A 21,188-nucleotide genomic window follows, 5' to 3' on the forward strand; every position below is an offset into this window, starting at 1 on the left:
AGTTAGTCTTTCTTCCAAATGACATTTTATTTATAAAGTTCAAATGTATACTTATTTTAATGTAAAAAATGTAATTGAGAAAAGAATTTTATAAATCTTTTACCTAGGAAAGGTATCCTGCTGACATTTTTTATTTGTAAACAATTTTTTTTCTTTAAACAGTTCAAAAACCCTAGTTGAATATGAAGCGTGAGAAATTCATTGGCATTTAGAAGACTTCTTCTAAGTTGACTTAAGGCCATCTGGAGTCATTTGTGAGTCTTGTGACATTCTTCTCTAGTCAGATGGTGCAAGCTGTAGGTTGCTGTGTTCATCCACACTTTATACATGTGCAGAAGTTGAAGCTCAGTTGTGACTTGCTCTGGAACACCTGGGAGTGTGTTGGCATATCTCAGGGTAAACGTCAGAGTGCTAGAATTGCTTACAAGACAAATTACAAGCTAGGATAGCACTTCAGGGTGACTGCCTGGCACCTCAACGGGGCACACCTGAGTAAGCTGTGTTTTTTCCTTCTTCCTCCCCAACAGGGGCAATGGAATCAAGGACTAGAAAGGAGAACTACAAAAGCTAAACAAGGACTCCCATCCTTTTGTACATGTTTTGAGATTGTTAATTCGGTAACCTCTACCAATTTCCTGCCTTTTCTTGTTTCTAATATTGATAGGCACACCATTTTGCCCCTTGTTTTCCAACCTCCAAAGATTACGGTACCATCATAGTGAGTGACATCCCCTTGCTTTTCCATCTGACCCTCCCATTGAAAACCACCCTTCACTGAAATGATGATTTTCAGTCTTTGGTTATGTAGAATGTAAGTGTGGCAGTTACACCTCTGCTGTGAAGCAGGTGATGCTGGGAAAAGTGATGCCCCAGGCAATGTGACATCTCTACCCTCTTCCTACCTGTTTCCCAGCCAAGCTCCCGACTCAACCTCTTTTAGCTTACCTGCACCTCTTTAGTTTTCTTTCAAATTGTCTTATCACTCATTTTTCCTACTTTGTCTCCAGGCAAGAAAATGTCTGCATGCCTCAGTTTTATTCCCTGGCCTTTCTTCTTGCTCTCTTTTGCCTCCCTTGGCAAATTTATCTCCCTCCCATGGCCTTAGATACATGTCCTACAATCCATCCCCTCCACTTTGAATTAAGCTTTTGCCTGCTTTAATAACTTATTAAATAGAGTCAATACTCCCTGATTTGACCTTCGTGACCCTGATCAATCTCCATCTGACCTATGGATGGTTCTCATTACTCTCTAATATTGTCAGTGTTGGTCAATTTAGGCCTCTGTCGGTTTCCTCTTACCATGTGCCTTCTGGGCCCTGTGGCAGTTTCCTCTTACCATGTGCCTTCTGAGCCCTTGTGCCTTTACTCATTCTCTTTCTTTCAACTTTTCTTTCCTGGAGATAGAAACTGGGACCTCACACAAGCAAGGCACATGCTCTAAGTCTGAGCTATATCCCCAGGCCTGGAAGTCACCATCCTCCTGCTTCGGCCTCCCAAGGTGCTGGGATTACAGGCTTGTGGCACCACCTAGATCTTACCTCTTCTTTTCTGCCCCTTTCACCCCATCTTGACATATCCAAATTTGACAGATACTTCTAGAAACATCTCAAATACTACATCTTTTATGATATTGACATTGCTTCTAGCACTTGAAGCAGACCCTATCAGTGTTTTGTGAGGTGTAGTCTGCAGTTGACCTGTGTCACAATCATTTTGAGTTTTTATTAAATATGAACAATATTAATAATCTCCAGGCCTCAGCCCAAGTCTATAAATGCTCCTTGAATTTATTAAGTTCTCAAAAATATTGATCGGTTGAAAGAAAATGAATGAATATATTAGCACACAATGAACATTAGAATTTATAAATATATATATATATATACACATATAAATATGATTTTTCTCCAAGAGAAATGTTAGATTGAAACAATATTAGGAAATTATTTAAAAGATTAACTGTGCATTTATAAGTAGAGCTACTTCATTGACCTCTGAAATGCTTAATAGAAAATTATGTAGACAAGAAGCCCAAGCTTTACTTAAAATTTCGTGTTTGCTACTATCTGAGTACTCGTACTAAAATTCTGTACATGTCCCTAGTTCTTTCCTTTCCTTTAGTATGAGGGGCTTTAACTAGATCAGACAAGTATGAGTAATTATATGATTTTATTACTCTAAATAAATATGTGACTTAAGCAGGTTTACTGCTTCTGGTTTTAGACTCCTGGTTGGTCCTATTAAACAAAACTCTCACATGTAAGTCCCTCCAGAGAGTCTCACAAAAAAAGACAATTTTAGCAAATTGTCTAAGGATAGTTAAATTGTAACTATCCCAATATTGTTCATGTTAAATCATTGGGCAGCTATTACTTTAGGTCTGTGTTAAATTTAGCTCCTGTCTTATTGCCTACTTTATTAACCAATAACACTAAGATTGATGTTTTGCCACTGTGGTATTTTTCATGAAAATTAAGCCAGAATTCTGAGCTTTTCTGACCATGGGATTTAAAATATGTTTCAACAGCTCTAGTCTTGGAAAAAGTAAGTCTAATGAGAATCAATATAGTGTCTTTGGTTCTTTATTTTGCTACATTTGAACATTGAAAGGTACCTGAATATACTCTCAAATATGGTGAGACTGTTGTTGTCTTCACATATTAGGTCCATAAAACCTATTTTGAAACAAATTTTCATGTAGAAATATGAGAAACAATGGGTTAAAAATGTGCTCTACTCACCTGACATTGTATTCCCAAGTGTATGACAGTTCAATATTTTAGTTATATTGGTGGATAATTAGTCATGATAGTAAATCCACATTGTTTTGTTTCATTACACATTGTATCATTACTACTATTTATTACACATTAAACAATACATTGTTTAATTGATTATTGTTTAATAGATTAAATAATACATTCAAATGCGATGATAAATTCCTAATTTTAAGAACAGAATAAACTGTATTAAACTTTCATTGTTAACATTAAAGTCATACTTTTAATGTCAGTAAATTATCTACACATATTTCCTTGATTCAAGTGTTCTTTTATGAATAAAATGTTTCTTCTATGGTATTTTTGTTTTATCTAAAAATTGCCATAGATTACATAGTACATTTTATTTAAATATAATCTAGTTTGCTGGGGTCTTATGTTAGCTGTTAATATTTCCTGAGTCTGATCTTAGAATGTTATTACCTCAGTCTACCTCATAATTTTTTCATTTTGAAGAAAATTACTATTTCCATCCTTCTATATTTATAAGTTGGACTTAGAAATTCTCATACTTACTGGATGCTAGTTAAGAAAGCTTATCTGGATAAGTCTATCTCTTTAGTCTTGCAAAGAAAATTCCTTAATAAAAAGCTACCATCTTATTGAGTTCCTTAGAGCACATTCTTTATAAATCTTTCCAGAATTCTCATGATTTAAGAAGGTGGAAACATTTGGAATGAATGGAAGATTGAATTTAATTTCAAGAAAAATGCAAACTAAAAGATTTCAAAATGTTGCTTTTGAAATCTATATTCCGGGATCCACCTCTGTAATAAAAGTATGTCTCCCTCTACTTTGTAAAAACTGAAATATTGGGTCATATGTGGTAATATGTGGTAATATGCTATTAGCAAGGTAACCTGAAAGTACAGGTATATTACTGATTTTTAAAAGAATCTATAAATATCATTAAGATCACTTTAGATTAATTCCTATGTGACCTTAATCACTCCTTATTTTCTAACTAGATATTGAGGAATTTCATTATTTCTCTAGGTATATGATTTTGTGCACCATTGCTTAGGTGACCCAAAACACTTTCCGGCTTTATATAAAAATTCAGTTCATATCAGAAAGGACCCAGAAGTGTGGAGGATCTGGTACAGTGTGGGCAAGAATATGAATGTAAACAGAATGTATAAATTTAATATTCGCTCTTGGTTAATGTAATATTGATTTAAGCAATAATATAATTGCTTAATAGAGTTCATGTCAGATGTTAGCTCTTTTAAACATTAGACCCAAATCTTATTTCCGATACATTTTGGTTCTAGAAAAATGGTTAGGCCTTATATCTCCATTTCAGATTTTCATTCAGTGATATAGTGATTCTCCTTAGATACTGTCTTGTGCCAAATCACAGAATCTTCCCAGAAGGAGCAATTGAATGATCAATCATACTTGCTATTTTTGTATCCTTTCTGGAACCACAAACTAGATCCAAGGGCTGTTTGATCTATTGTATCTTTAAGAAATAAAAGTTGACTATTTAGTTTTCTGATGAGGAAAAAGTTAATTATTTCAATCTATCATTTAGAAATGAAGTTCCTTGGACTTTGAATTAAAATGGTATATGGTTTCCCCAGGGTATAAGTGACTCACAAACATCTTTTCCCATGATGGTTGTAGGTTAATAAGCTGTTTTGCATTTAATGGGATCCTATAATATAAACTGGACCATTTTGCATGGGCTTTACAGTCTCAATGTAAAAGATTATTCTAATAAGTCATGAGTAATATTTTCTAAATTATATAAATTATACAAATAGTGACTGAAAGGACTACTTCTAGATGGAGACTGCCCAGATTCAAATCCTAACAATTGATTGAGCTTTCTGTACCTCAGTTTCCTCATCCATAAAATGAGAACAAAATTAATTCCAATCTCTTAAATGTGTTAAGAGATTAAATGAGTTAGTACACAGTGCTGCATGACTAGAGCATAGAAAGCACCAGTGTTTGCTGTTACCTTTTATAATTCAATAGAAAAAAAGTCACATATTCACAGTCCCTGTTGTTTCTCCAAATGTTGCTTCTAAATGTATCTCTCTAAAAAGTCATGATTTATTTATGATTTTATGTAGTTAATTAGATATATTTTGACATATTTATGTAAGAATTTATCTCCATTTTAGGTAATCTCATCTAAATACACTACTATGATGATATATGATTCTTGTAAATGTAGAAATGAAGTCATTAGTTGTATTTTGTAAGGATTATGAGTTTGGGGCTAGTGAAAGATAGCTGAGTTTAAATGTTTATAATAACAAAGACTACAACTGATACATTATATAAAGTGAAAGTGCAAGGCATACATTAAATTGGAGTTGCTTATCACTTTTATTGAACCTTTTTACTTACTATGAGACAATAATCACAAAAATCTACCACCTAGAAAAGATGGTCCAAATTAAATTCTGTCTTTAAGAGCAGTGTCTTTGGAGAATAAGTGCCCTGTAATGGAACTACTGATAGTACTTCAGCCAGGTCCGTCATATGTCAAAAACTCACACCAGTGAGACAAGTTTAATGCATAGAAAAAGCTATTATTAGCACAATTAGATTCCAAGCTCTTGACACAACCTTCATCTTTGAAAGTAAAAACAGGAGTGTTGCATCTTGGCATCTTCCTGTAAGATCTTATGTGGCCCAGTCTGCTGTAATGATGCTATCTAAATGAATTTTTTGGCAGGGAGCAGTACTGGGGATCGAACCCAAGGCTTCATGCATGCAGGGCAAGTGCTCTTCCTCTGAGTTATACTCGTAGCCCTAAACAATTATTTAAGACTTTCTATTACTCCTTTTTTATAATATAATTTAGCTTTCATAAACTTTTGGAGAACATGGTTTTACAAAGCCTGCCAGCACAGTGCTTATATTATTTGAAGATCAGTTATAGTGGTTTTTAATTTTTTAAATTTTTTTCCTTTGGACTTATTAAAAACAGTGCAAGAAGTTTGACATTATCATGCTGGAAACAAATAATGGGATAGTGTTTGGACATACGGTAATTGCAAAATTTCAAGTGTTTTATATATTAGAATGTAAAATCATTGAAGTAGCATGAGTCAAACTATTGACACAAAATCTTACCTTTCACTTTAACATTCTACTAATTGGTTTACATAGGCACAGACAAACAGACTCTGTGGGATTTTGGAAAGCTGCAGGCATCATAGTTTTTAGATCATTCTAGGCATTCATTTTGCTTTCTCCACAGAGATAAGAATGTGGTATTTCTAATGCTAAATCTGTTCCCAGTACATAAATTCAGACCTTCATTATATTGTTAATCTATACTTTTCCAAAGGGCGGTATAAACTTAGATTTTAAAGGGCAGTGGTACAGCAAGGATGAGTTTTCCAGAACTGGTGATATGCTACTATTCTTGGACAGTGTCACTGGCAGCAGCTGTGTTTCCTGATGCCATAACTCTGGGGACCAAAGTGCTAAGATGGTCTCGATGCACATCTACTGGTAAATTTGAAATATAATCTAGCTTCACATTGGGCATAGACAGTGGGATTTCTTTCTGTCAGTCCATAGCGAATCAGAAACAGTGCTAGAAGTTTTTGTCATTTTAGGAGTAGGCTTGATTCCTGCTCCAGCATCAAGCCTAGTTTCCAGTTGTTCTTCCATTGATTAATAAGCACGAATTAGCTGGCGCTTTAATAAGAATTGAACTAATCATAATAAATGAGCAAGGCATTCCACCCTTGTCAAACAAAATAAACTGGAAAAATGTAGAATAACTAGAAGGAAAGTTGACAAAGAATTCATTATTGCAGTTATCTTGGGCTTGCCCATTGTAGAATAAGTCAATCATAGAAAATTTAGAGTTAAACTGACTCTCACTATATTTGCTCATATTACTACTATAAAACCAGTAGGACATTCTAATGGCTCTAATATGCCTAATCTTTGTGCTCAGAAAACTCATTTAACTTCTGTTAGCCTTTGTTTCCTGATTAATACAATGAGAATAATAAAACTTCAAAGGATTATTGGAAGGATTAAACTAAATAATAGTTGTAAAATTGGAGCTTGACATAGTATACACTAATAAAAATGAACCATATTGCTTTATGTTTGAAATGGATACTACTATCCTTATTTACAGTAAAGGAGAATATTGAGGTTCAAATAGTTTCTTCTACCACTAGCCTAAGGTCATACACAGTGACTGTGTGGAAAGTTTCAGTAAACACATGACTCCTGTCAAAGTGATTTCAAAAAGACTGTGGAACTTGTAACTTAAATTCACCATAGTAAGGTCCTGAGGCTGACCCATTAATCTTACATTGTCAAAAGTCCACAGATACATATGCCATTTATATTTTCCCAGAACTCAAACTCCCAGTCAATTATATAATTCTGTTTCTAATTTTTATAATCATATTTTACCATTTCCATGTCGTGTGTTTTATCATATGTTTTCTGAGACTTTCTTTTAAACCGTCCCACTGAAAGTCTAATACTATTTATAAAATTACTTTTAGCTTCAAATGAGTCTTTTATCCTCATGGTCACCTCTGTCTCAAATACCTTTCCCTGAAATTTTTTTGTTTTCTGCTCCATATCTCTGTTCTGGTGTGTACTCTACTGGGAAAATGAGGCTCTTTTGTAAGCAAATACCATTCACAGATTTTTATAAAAATCAATATGCTCAGCAATATGAATGTAGCACACCTTCCTGGTTTATAAGTATGATACAAAAATACCATCAACTTAAAATCTCCAATTTTTAATATTTAAAGGCCTCCCTGCCTTTCTCTTTCCTTTCCTCTTTATTCCCCACCATGTACTAAATTCTCTTTAATTTCTAATTGAAGGACAGTTTTTCTGTCTTCTGTTGCTTTTTCTCCTACTAGCCTATGTTCTCAGACTTGTATTCTGTCATAGGTGCCTTAACAGGATTATTTTCCTAATCCAAGACAATTTTCTCTTTATAAGGAACACTGTTATCATATATGCACACTGGAATAGTAAAGTATTCCTGGAATAAAGATGAGTGAAATTAAATACATAGAATCAAGAAATTTAAAATAAAGCAAAAAAAAAAGTTGCTTTTCACAACTGAAAGCATTTTAATGGGAAAAGAACTCCAAATCAGACTTTTGAACTTTGAAAACTTCTATACCACCTTATATATGACCATGCACTTCTTGCACAGGGGCACCACATTTAAACACAGGACAATATATTTTCTTAGAAGCAAGCAATAGACACAGAGCTTAGACTCAGGTATCTGATTTAGCAGGCAAGAAGCAATTTGCTTTTTAATGTAGGAATGTTGAGTCTCCACCTTCTATTGGAATAAAATCATGGTTCCATGATGATCGCTTCCTGAAGAATGGGATTAGATTCAAATTTCCATATGTTCTTGCTTCAATAGGTATATCTTATGGGTCAAAATTACATTTTGTATTTATTTTCCAAATTCTGGCCACATTTGGTGGCTTTTTTTTTTTTTTTTTTTTTTTTTGCTCCAGAAATAATACTGGTTATTTTAGATTTTAAAAATTTCCTTCTCATTTTAACAGACAACCCTATTATCTATGAATTTATTATAAAATGAATGAAGTCATTGCTATACTATTTTTTCACTTTCAACTTTGATTTCTGCAGCCTCACCTTCCTAGACTTTTTGTTAATCATCAGATATCTATCATTAGGCGCACTATTTACTTAGAACTATGTTAGTTTTTAAGTAGTTAAAATGGGCCTTCTATGAGTGACTATTCAAATACTGTATCATGTAAGTAGAGGTTAAGGATTTCTGCAGAGAGACTCTCCCTATTGCTGTGGTGGTACAAATCTTTAATTATGAACAGGTTAAATGTGATTTAAAAAAACAAAACAAGGAAGTCTTAAAAGTATACCTCTTCCAGGTAAACTGCACTGAGATATTTTAGACAGCTAAAGCAAGAATTTTTTTTTTTTTAATTTAACAACTTCCAGGGCAATAATTCTTGAAACCTGTCCAGGAGTCCATTCCACACTCACTATATTTTCTGCTTTATGTTATTAAGTGCATTTCTTGCAGTAATTTCATCCTTATTGGAGCTGAAGGAAAATGAACCCCCAAATCTCTTGATATGTAAAGAACAAGGCTAATTTGCTTCTCAGCCTGTATTCCTTGAAGCAAATCAATCCCCATTTGATTAAAATGTCTTAGTGAATATCAACCTTGGCACCAATACTGAATATAGGGGATCTGTCCTAAACAAAGGCCAGAGAGTAAAACCAACTGTGCACTGCAGGTCTCTTCTCGGGAACTCTTATCAGGGAGTGTTAATAGCCTGAATTCAAAGCTCTAGACCCTTAGTTGTAGTTGGACAAGACAATTTCCTAGAAATAAAAAAGCCATTCAAGGCAATTTAATCAAAGCTCTTGCCACTCCCTCCTGGGTTCCGGACATAATGTGTGAGGATTTTTAAATCATTGTGACTTTCGTGCCTTACCATCCTTGGAAAATTCAAAACTGTGTTTCACACCTGAAAACCTTTGTATTTCCCTGCAAGTATGATGGGGCTAAATTTCATATGTGCTTCATATTTTAGATATTCATCTGATTTTATCTGGTGGGCTATTTGCTGACAATGCATGGCTTTTGAATAATACCGATAGCAAACAAGAAATGGGCCCCTCTCCTACACAGGAAATGAGGATGCTCACCGTGCCCCCTCCATGAGTTAGCTCAATAATCTTGAATCGCTCATTAGAGTTCCAGTGCCTCATTGTTGCCTATATGTGAACAGCTTAAGTGAACAGGAATCAGATGGAGGGTGGGGGAGGACACATAGAGTTTTCACATAATTCCTGTTGCCAGAGAAACCATTTTCTTGCTGTCTGGGCATGCACTGAGCAGCTTAGATCAACTAGAGGCTCAGCCCAGCCCTTGCTGTGACTTTGGTAAAGAAAATAAACAGAAGGGAGAAAATGCTTACAAAGAAAAGCAGAATTGACTATTAAAGTGTTCTTTTAATTAGGATGGTTTTGTAATCTGGGTTTGGAAGCACCTTACCCCCTAAGATTGCTGATCCATCTGACTGTGTGTGTATTCTGCACTTCATGTTAACTTATATTTCTCTTTTCTGACTCTTTAGAAGACTGTCTTCATATATGTTCACATATATTATGCACATTTACACAAGAATGCTTTCTCTTTTTTCCTTCCTTCTCTCACTCCCCCCACCTTCCCACCCTCCTTCCCACACATCACAGGACTATGCTCTGTTTAACACATGGGAAACTTTTTTCTCTGGAGGGGAAAAAAAGCGGGGAGAATGTGGCAGTGATTTAGTTTGTTCACCAGAGCCGAAAAGAAATGATGGAAAATAAGGAAGCACAAGGAGAGTACAAACTGTGAATTCTACACTTGTTTGTTGAACACTTGGATTTTTTTAAATGAAGAATGGTTTCTTAATATGAAAATTAGAAGATCAGTTACAAATCTATGGGGGAAAATATTCCAAATGCACAGTACCCCATGTACTTTTTTACACATTTTTAGTAAACAAAGTACATACTGATTAAACATACTACTTTTTATCCTTACACTATGGAAGGAAAGCAAGTGGTACTAGTAATAAATTATATATGTATACATTTATGACAGCTCTGAAAAGAGCTATTGCGTGTTTGAAGTTTTCTATTTGTATAAAATTTACCTGCATTAAAGGTTTCATGAGGATTTTGACTTCTTGTCCTTTCAGAAGAGACATAATTGGCAAATACCTTTGATTCACAGAGATTCTGTAAGACTAAGTGTTCACTACTGAATTCCTTGATGTATCTTATCCCATGTAGAAATGCTCACTCTGTGCTGCTTTCACTTTTTCGCTGGTTTAATCAATGTGTCTATGACACTGATGTCATGTTGTTCCCCACCCCACAGGTTAGAACAAATAGCTAAAACTGTCACTTTATTCTGTTAAATTTCATAACTCCCACACTGAACCTGGAACCTGGAACATAATAAGTGCATAAGAAATACCTTTTGAGATGAATGAATGAATGAATGAGGTAGCACTTTAGCCCAAAAGAAACAATATTCTGCCCAAGATAACATAAATTGGGAGTAAAGTAGAAAACAATTTGAAATTCATATTCTAAAAATCACTGGGTGCTTTTCACATTTATGAAGAAAATCACAAGTTTTCAAACAAGATCTCACTTTTCAAAAAGTGCAACACTGGGGGAATTATTAAAGAAAATAATTTTAGTTTTCAATTCTTTCTGATTGCAGTTTAATGTTTTTCTTTTTCTTTGTAAATTCCCATCTTAGATTGTTGCAATGCTAAAATCTCCCTCTGTAGGCATAATTACTACATGCTAATTTCACCTGCCCTGGGGATATGGCCTAATTTACATTCCTCTTTAATGACCCATCTTCTTCAGGCCAACACAGGTAGAAAATTGCTGATAGGTTTTAAAGCACTCACCCGAAAATGATTTAGATTTTGTTTTGTTGTATCATTTCTTTTTTTTTTCCTGTTTGTCTTAGAGGAGATGGAATATTTAAATTCTTTTTTCGATTTATGTGATTTTCAAAATGTTTCCTTCTGTTTTTCTTTTACTTCTTTCAATCTTTTTCCTTGCCTTTTATCCATCAACTAAACAGATCATAGTCAAAGTTATTAATGATCTCCATGTAATGTCATCACCCATCACATTTAAATATAGATCTTGTCATTCAATACCGTTGCTGGTCTTACCAGCTGAAATAAACTTACTCCCCTTTATTGTTTTGTGCATATTGATGAAAGTCTAATTTTTATTCAGTCCTCAATTCAAACTTACGTGAACTTAAGAGCAGTGAGTTTTGTCATGCACCCCCTTTCTTAGTCAGCATAGTTGATGAAAATGAAAAGATATTGTAGCCTTAGCTTGCACTGGGAATCAACGCCTTCTTGTGTTAGATCTGTTCATTATAAATGCAATCGACAGAGGTGTCTATTATAAGCTATTTGTTATACAATCTTTATAAATAGCTCTCGTCATGTATAAGACAAGTCTAAATTTGTTTGGAAATAACTTCTGAAGACACCCTGCTGTGGCTTCCTTAGTGTGCCAGACTGGGGGAAGCAGACACTTGGAACAAACTTATCTAGTTGTCATTCCATCAACTTGAAATGATGTGCTTCACATCCAAGTTCAATGATTCACTGTAACTGGAAACATGGTTTACATATAACCACATACAATTAAACAACATGTAGCCATACTATTTATCATCTATTATAAATCTCATTTTGAATTCTTTTATGGATGACCTGCTTAGTTATTTTGTTTAACATTACCATATTTTTTTTTTCTAACTAAGTTGACCTGCCATCCAGTGGAGGAAGGTCTTAAAACTCAAACATGCAATGCCCGATTCTCCCTAAAGACCAGGGTGTATGAGAAAGATAGAAAGCTTAGGAGTCTTCAAGGTTTTGGTCTCATACTTCTATTCAAATGCAAGTTCAAAAATTCATTTCAAAGTCAAACATAAATAGTGTTTGGCTTATCCACCATTTTGGATTATACACACCACTGCTCTCCATGGCTTCAGGTAATTACGAGCTGCTATTTGTATGGAAAACTATTCCTTTAAATACCAATTTTCTCTTCTATCTAACTTTCCCAAGAACCTTAATAAAGTGGAGCTGAGTGATATAATTGTGCCTCCTTTTTCCGCTGGGTCTTTGGAGGCAATATTCAGAGGCAATATTCAAAATAATAGTAGCCTATGGATCACGTAGAAAGGGGGTAAGATTAGAAGTGGGGAAGCTGAATAATGAAGACTCCACAGTTCTTGACAGTGAAGATTTTTCAACACATTTCCAAGGGTCATATCAGAAAATATGACTTTAAGGGAAGAAGAAAAATGGACAAAATGGAAATAATCTGGCAAATATATAGATAGAACAAAATTACAGGGCAGAAACAGATTATAGAGATGAGCCAATCCATCTATTCCATCCCAGCTCCTATTTTATAGATGAAAGAACTAAACACCATAAAAATCACCTATTCAAGGTAATAACACCTCCTTCTCTCTATAACCTGTCTTCCTCACTCAAATTTCTAATATTGTCTTATTTTTACTATTATATACATTCTTCTCACTCTGTTTCTGACAGCTCTTCTGGTCTGAGACCTGTTGGGCTCATTCTGACTACCCTCAGTACTAGCACAGTCCTGGCCCACAATGGACAACAAATGTGTCCTTAGTTGAGTCTAATTGAATTGCAGACATAACCATCAATGAAATGAAAGTTCAACCTGTGAACTTTGTATCATTAACCATTCTTTATAAACTACAAAGTTCAATATGTATTTGACATTTTCATCATCATGTGTTAGATTACTGAGAATTTATAAGGATTTAGCTGTACTTTCAATTGCCAAATTAATTATATCCTTAAAGCTTACCTGTCACTTATTTATTGATTCTACTCTATAATTGTGTAGTAAGTGCTTTCTAGATGATACTAATAATACCTTTTGATTCAAGCTTATACTCAGAGTTCTTTTGTAATAGTCATCAATTTCATATAACATGGATAAAACTCTGAAATGATAGGTACAGAGGGATTACCTGTGGATTTACAAATCCCATGACTGTAAGGTTTTGTCCCTTTTGGCTTTCAAGAGCTGCATATGTTTTTGTGTCAAGTGGGACTTAGTTATTCCATCTGTTGCAATTATCTGTAATTTATGGGGTTTTCCTCTGGGTAGTAAACTCTAACTCCCATCTTCCTGTGATCGCTATGGCTCATCAATAAGATGTTGTGAACCTTCTTACAGTGCCCCTCTGATGAGTAAGAATGGCATTATTGTACCTAAAATGGACAAATAAGAGCCCAGATTCAATTAGAGAATAAACTTCCATTTGTATCATGGTTCATTTTTCTAAGAACAGATCAAAAGTCACATATTTTAAAGGTGCTCATTGAGCTTCATTTGATATCCATTACCTAACTTCTGCCCCCAAACATAGGGTCTTGTGCCAACCTGTCCCAATGCCTGGCACAGGATCTTGCTACTTGCCCTCAAGCAGGATTGTGTGGGGTACGCAGAGAATTTAAAATCATTGAGAGCTCTGATTTTGATGAATCTAGCTCTATGAATTTCAGCTAGTTACTAATTTCTCTCAGTTTCAGATTCCTCTTTTGTAAAAAGGTATATGATCTTACCTCCTGTGACTTTTAAATAATATAATATGTACTTAATACATAGTAATATGTACTTATTAATGGAAATAGCCATTTTTTTTAAGCAATGATTATTTAGCAGGAGGCCACTTTTACTAAAAATCCCTTCCATGTTGAGGGCTGAATTCACTCTGCTAGATATGTTACTACCTTCAAGAGTTCTGTTTAAAGGCTTGATGGCTTCTAGGTTTGTGATACAAAAGAAGATTTATGAAAATACTGTGTTCACCTGGCTTGATGTAGGATTGACATAAGAGAAAACCTGTGGTGCAGGGTCAATACTTAGAAGTGATGAGTGAGCAGAGTGTTTAATCTGTGATCCAAGATATTAGGACTGGGGCAAAAAATCAATACCAGAAGTTCACGTGTAAATGCCAGGAGCCAAGCAACAGAGGAGGCTAGAGGATATAGCTGGAACAGCAGCTGAAGATGAGGAATCAGGAGAAATAGCTAAGACATAAACACACACTCTGCTGGAAAACAAACTGTCTTTTCCAGATCTATTCTTAGCACAGCACCTGAGAGACTCACTGACGGCTAGGATAGCAAATGGAACTCGTACCATGTGTCCAACTTGTTTTGGCACCCATATACTTGGAAATTGTGAGCTGATGTGGTGACCACAGACATGGGGAAGGTAGGATGAATGCTCTAGTGGACAGCAAAGCCCCTGCTACTGCTGTAGGCCAGAGATGTCTAAGAAGACTTCCCATGGGAGGAGGACATCTCAGTGAGTATTGAGGACATGGGCATTTTAAAAAGAAGGAGACAAAGGACATTCTGACGGAGTCATGATAACTGACAGACGTAGGCAGCAAAATGACAGGAGTTCATCTAGCATGAAGGGTGTGTGTGTGTGTGTGTGTGCGTGCGTGTGTGTGTGTGTGTTTGTGTGTGTTGCAGGTAGGGAAAGCGGGGTCTGGGGAGGCTGCTTCAGCCAGTAGGATCCATCTCATTAGAGGCTTTGTGTCACGGTTAAGATGTGAGCTTTTATTCTGAAAGCCGTGGGGACTTTTAGATACTTTAAGCAAGGTAGTGACATGAACAGATTTATGCTTTCTAAAGCTTAACACTTTGGCAGTGTGGAGAGTGGTCTGAAAGAGGGAGAGTTAATAGTCTTTTGTAGAAGTACAAGTGAGATGTGATGAGGACTTAACTTTTGTGCTAATAGCTGGGATGGAAAGGAGGAGACAGATTGGAGAGAGATTTATAAGAGGAAAGAGTTTGACCCAAAAACTTCACAAAAAAGTAGAATAGTGGGAGTACTAGAAAGAAAAAAAGTGTTATAAAGTACTCTAAAAAGTGAATGTGGTGTCATTAACTCCTGGCACTGTTGATTACTATGTGTGATACTTAAGTTTCACTCACTTTTGAAAATAGAGGCTAACAGTACCTATCTTAAAGGGATGATGTAAGGATGCACTAACATACGGAACTGGTTCACCACTCACTCAATATGTAGCAGGTATTGTTAGTATTATTAAAAGATGCACTTAACCAAATATAGAGGGCTCCTAGTTAGCAACACTTCATTAAACTTCTTTTCTAAACATATTCTCCCATTAAATCCCAAATGGGCTGTATGACATGGAGGATGAAATGAATTAACATGTGTAAAACACTTAAAAGAATGTCTGGTACAAAATAAAGCACTGTGCGTTCATTAATATAAATAAGTAAATATCGAATCATTTACTGTTCATTGTCAGTTTACTCTGTCATGCTGAGAAGTCTGAAAAGATGGACTAATTCTGCTTGGAAAATAATGGCACCAAAATTAGAATTTTATTGACTGCCTAAACCTATAGTAAAGCTTGCTTATCAGTGAATAAACCTTAAAGTAGATATGAACTGTAATTTCTTTCCAATGAGCTCTTTCTGAGTTTTAGGAATGTTTCAATATCATTGCAAAGAAAACCACATACATAAAGATGCATTTGAATGAACAAATATTTAGGCGATAGCTCATATTGAATATAACATTTATGAGTGTTAAGTAAAAACTGAATTAACAACCTAAGCCCTGTCAGTTCCCATCAATGGAAAATCTGCATAGAATATATTTAACTCTTTCAAATTCTGCTTCAGTTCAAGATACACCAATAAATACATCACTGTATCTTGGTAACATCTTCAGTGATATATAGGTAAAGATTCTTCCTATAAAAGTATTAATCTGTTATTTTTAAAAATAAAGGGCTCACCTTTACTTACATTTACTTTAGTTTTTCTTTCCATGCTGCATTAAGCTCCAAGGTTAAGACTAAGGTATTTATGGGAGTAAAATCAGGGTAGAAATTGCTTTTGCCAAATAGTAATGAAATCTAGGTATGTAAGAACAGGATTATCTCATTAAAACAATAATAAACACAAAAAGATATTAGAGACCAGATGGAAATTCAAATAGGAGACTCTATAATGGGATATAAGAATGCAAATCACCCAGAGTAGAGTTTTTGCACATTTAAATGTAGTTGCTTGTATCATAAAAAGACATACACATAAAATACAATCTGTTAAACTACTTGTATTTGAATCATAAGAATTTTAAGTGAAGAAACAACAATGTTTACTTGAGAATCAATGCCTATAGGTATTGTTGCTATTTTTAGAATGAGCATTAAGTATGAAGTTTCAAGTAGTTTGGTATCACTTAGCAAAATTTTAGTCAGAGGTTATAATAAAAATCACATTTAGGCAGATCCAATAAATGTAGTTTCAATTTCACCTTTCTAGCTTATTTTGGGGAATGATTCCAATAATAACACATTACCTATAGAACATTAAATTTTAGAAAATTTCTGATTTGGTATATAATTTGAAAATAATTTTCTTTTATCTCTGCTTCTCTTAGCCCTATGTGAGCTTTTCTTTCTTATTCTTTTCTTTGTTACTTTGCTTTTACTTTTAATTTTAATCTCTCATTCACTATGGGTGCTACAAACACATATGTTCCTAGTCCTGAAATTTCTGTGGCAGGGTGGGTTATTCTTTGAAGAAGTAAACCAACTGCATTCAGACACAGGTGGGAGTTTCAGTGGCTGCTAGTACTTTTGATCATTTCTTAACATATATTCCAGACCTAGAAGTGAGAATTCAGTGCAAAGGAGACTAAAAATGTACTTATGGAGGGGCAAAATCATTCTTCCTGCTCACCAGGTACCTCAACACCAGGATCTCCTCAGGCCTGTCTCATGGACCCCTGACCTTGAGTCTGTTCTGCTCACCTATGGTTGTTCTTTGTTTCCTTATTGCTGTTTTCCCACAGGCAAGGCCCATCCCTCAACCTTCAAGGGAAAACACAAGAACAGCCCCCTGCATTTTTTCAGAGCTGGCTCCAATTCTACTATCTTCACCAAACTATCACCTATTTCACATTTACCTCTTATATTGATCTCCTATTTGAATAGAGCCCATAACATAAATACAAAAACTTAAAATGTTGCCTAATTGTTTTGTCCTCATTAATCTTGCCTCCTCAAGTTAATATAAATTGCTTAAGAATAGGATTTATTGAATGATAGTGTAGTGAAACAGACATTGTTATCTCATGTACATATGTGACTGCATGACTGATGTGATCCTACAATATGCATAATCAGAAAAATGTAAGATTACACTCCATTGATGTATGAACTATCAAAATGTATAAATACATTCTATCACATACTACTAATCAGAACAAAAAAATTTTTTAAATTTTAAAAAGAATAGGATTTATTCAGTGTAGATGCAACAATGTTTGTGGATGTGCATGTAATTTTTGTAATCTTTAATCTCTTAAAAATGATTTGAATATACTAAGTTTATCATATAATCCAGTAAACATCTCCTAATCAGAATATTAACTTTGTACATGAGAATGATCCTTGGGATACCATTTAGCTCATGTAGAAAAGCTTAAATTAGAACTTACTTAAGTTTCTCAACATGATATGCTTGCTCAATGGTAAGTTTCAACTAGCATGTAGCTAGTTTTGTTCATTGCCTATCTGAGAAAATTAATGGTCATTCTTATCCCAATTGGCATTGTTTGTCAAAGAGAACAAAACTAGGATACTGTGATTTGTTAAAAACTCGAAGCAAACCATTTAAAGCATCATCATAAGCATTTATGACATTTAGTTTTCGGTCACTCTCAACTGCTGCCTGGAAATGCTTAATCATCGGCATTTCATCCAGTCCTCTGTATTTTCATTGGGAAAAAGGTGAAATAATTTGGTTTCAGTTTACTTTTTTTCTCCCAGAAAAGATTGGCTGACATGACCAAAAAATACTCACCCAAATACCAGGTTTGCAAAGAAAACAAGAATTAGCTTCTTCACAGGCCACTGGAGAAAAGAGTATCATTATCCTTTGAAGATTCTTTATGTACAGTACATCAGTGGAAAATCGATGGGCAGTTGACTTTAGATTTATTCATGTGTTAGAAACTGGGGTGCACTAGTGGTGGGTTTCCCCATAAAAAGGAAAGCAAGCTCCAGTAGGCAGTGTTTGCCAATTTCTGTGGTGTCAATATACTGGCTATGGCTGACTTCAAGCTACCAGAAGTGTTTGTATCCAGCTCACAAATTTTCTGAATATTTAGCAATTGGCTCAAAGTTAGTTCAAGGCTGCTTCAACTTACCACTGGACTTATCATTAATGAACATGCCTGACAAGTTTGCTGAGGATTCTAGTGGAAAGTAGAAATCCATATTTTATTTTTCCTACTATCATTTACTCTTGTTTAGGTTACTTTAAATAACCCTGACTCAAAAATGTGAAAAGTACATTGAACACGTTTTAAAGTAGAACCAGTTTTCATCATCCACAGCTCTCATCCCTGATCTTATCATGTCTTTGTTCTCCAGTTTGAGACCAGGATTGGTGTCTTTTTGGTCTTTGTAATCCAATGCCTGGTACATGGTATGATATAAAAAGTGATTTTTAATTAATGAGTCCTTCTATAAACACTTCATAACACTTTTTTAAAACACCACGGCAATTCCATGAAATAAGTTTACTGAATATGCAATGTGGAATTAGCATTTTTAAACACTTCTTTTAAAAGGAATTCCATAGCTTCTCATTTTTAAATCTTTGTTCCTAGATTTCTTAACTAGGCAGATTTACACAGTTGCTTAATTCAAATCTTATTTTTTTTACCTGTAAAATTGAAAGTCATATAAACCAGTTTTCTAGTTTCAGTCCTGGCAATGAGGCTTGGTATTACCCAAAATCTAATGAACTAAGCCATGATTCACACATCTGACATATGTGTGTATGTATGACCCTACCAGTTTTATGTTAGTGACTACCAGTGCTTTATAAAAATGGTTGTATGTTAGCCATCAAGACCAGCAATTTCATAGTTATAAACAGAACATAATTTGATAATGAATTTTGATTCTCTAGTTTTAAACTGTTCATTGAAAATATGAAGTGTCTTGAATATAACATAATCAGTACTACTTGAGAAAATGACCATAAACCCATGGCATGGCAAATTAAACAGGTTTCAGGTAACAAAACACCATTTATAAATAACCAAAAATAAGGGCATCATAAATGCAGAGTTTATGCATTTGTTTTACCATATTTCTCACATTTGAGGTAACTGAGCTATGATTAATACCTCCAGGCAAGAGTCTTTGGAGCCTTGGTTCATGGACAGCCCACTGTTTCATCTAAAACATTCATATCATCTTCACTGTCAGAGTTATGGGGACGAAAAAAATGCATCTGTGTCTATTCAACTCAAAATGATTTAGACTCTTTAGGTAGCAGACAAGAAATCTGGGAGCTTTGCACATTCAATCTCAAAATGTTTGTCACAAACTCTGTCCCATTAACATTAATCTCTTTCTTTAGCCCTCTTACTTGTATTTTAGTCTGCTTCTCCAACCAGAAACACCTTGGAATTCTGATATGGCCAGGGGGATAAGTACTTTAAACAAGACCATATTCAAATCAACATTGTCTTCTTGTGGATATATTTAAGAACCATAGACTTTCAAGGATGAATTGATCAGCATGCACATTCATTGAATGGCCATAACTGAATATTTTCTATGACTGCAGGGATGTTAAAACTTTCTTTTCTGCACTGACCTCTCTGATATCACTTTCTTCAGGTTTTTTTCCCTACCTCAGCTAGGACTTTTCAGTCTTCTTTCTCATTCCTCTTAGTTTACTTTGAAATTCTGAACTCCTCAGACATTGATAGTCACACACTGCTTTTCAATATTTCTCTGCAAACTCTTGGGGGATATTTTTAGCCCATGATCCCAACAGCCACTTACAAACTGGTAACTCCAAATCTCCTTCCCACCCCAGACTTCTTTATCCATTACATAGTAGATATTTCTATTTGCTTTTCCATAAACAGCAGGAACGCTCTGTGTCCAGATATGAACTTACCATCTCCCCATTTCCTTCTTCAGCAGTTTTATAATCCACCCGATCATCTGAGAAATGCTCCTGCAGTATGCAGTAGATGCTTCCTACCCACCTCCATATGCAATCACTCATTGCTGAGAGAGAGGGAAAGAGCAGTGCCATCTTGTCTAGAAAGAGGAGGGAATTGGAATATTTATGAACAGTGTTAATGATCATAGCAGATAATATTCTTATTGTTTCCTTTATTGGGTTATTAATATCTGTCATTATTCTAATTATGTTACTTGTGTTAAATTACTTAATCTTCATAACAGTCCAATGAGGAGGGTGCTAGTATTACCCCTACTTTATAGTTAAATAACTTGAGACATTACTCTATTTAGTACCCATAAATGTGAGAAAAAATTTTAATTAGAGAAGTATTAGGAACACTTTTGTTTTAGTCAGCTTTTCTCACTGCAGTGACTAAATGACCTGACCAACACAACTGCAGAGGAGGAAAAGTTTATTTGAGGGCTCACAGTTTCAGAGGTCTTAGTCCATAGAAGGCCAGCTCCATTCTTCAGGGTTTGAGGTGAGGCTGAACGTCATGGCGGGAGAGGGTGGTGGAGGGAAGCAGCTCACAACACAGTGATCAGGAAGTAGAGTGAGACTCCACTCTCCTGATACAAAATATATACCCCAAAGCCATGCCCACCTCCTCCAGTCATACCCTACCACTTCAATTAATCCCATAAGGGATTAATTCACTGATTGGGTTCAGACTCTTACAATCCAATCATTTCTCTGCTGAACCTTCCTGCATTGTCTCACGTGTG

General features: G+C 35.0%; 1 protein-coding gene across 9 annotated transcripts in view; it reads left to right on the forward strand.

Annotated features, from left to right (window-relative positions):
• The window catches only part of Magi2 (membrane associated guanylate kinase, WW and PDZ domain containing 2), a 1,289,418-nt gene that overhangs the window by 648,493 nt on the left and 619,737 nt on the right, over positions 1-21,188 (forward strand). The gene's annotated exons all lie outside the window — the stretch shown is intronic.

This window comes from Sciurus carolinensis, chromosome 8, assembly GCF_902686445.1.
Source record: "Sciurus carolinensis chromosome 8, mSciCar1.2, whole genome shotgun sequence".
Taxonomy (NCBI): domain Eukaryota; kingdom Metazoa; phylum Chordata; class Mammalia; order Rodentia; family Sciuridae; genus Sciurus; species Sciurus carolinensis.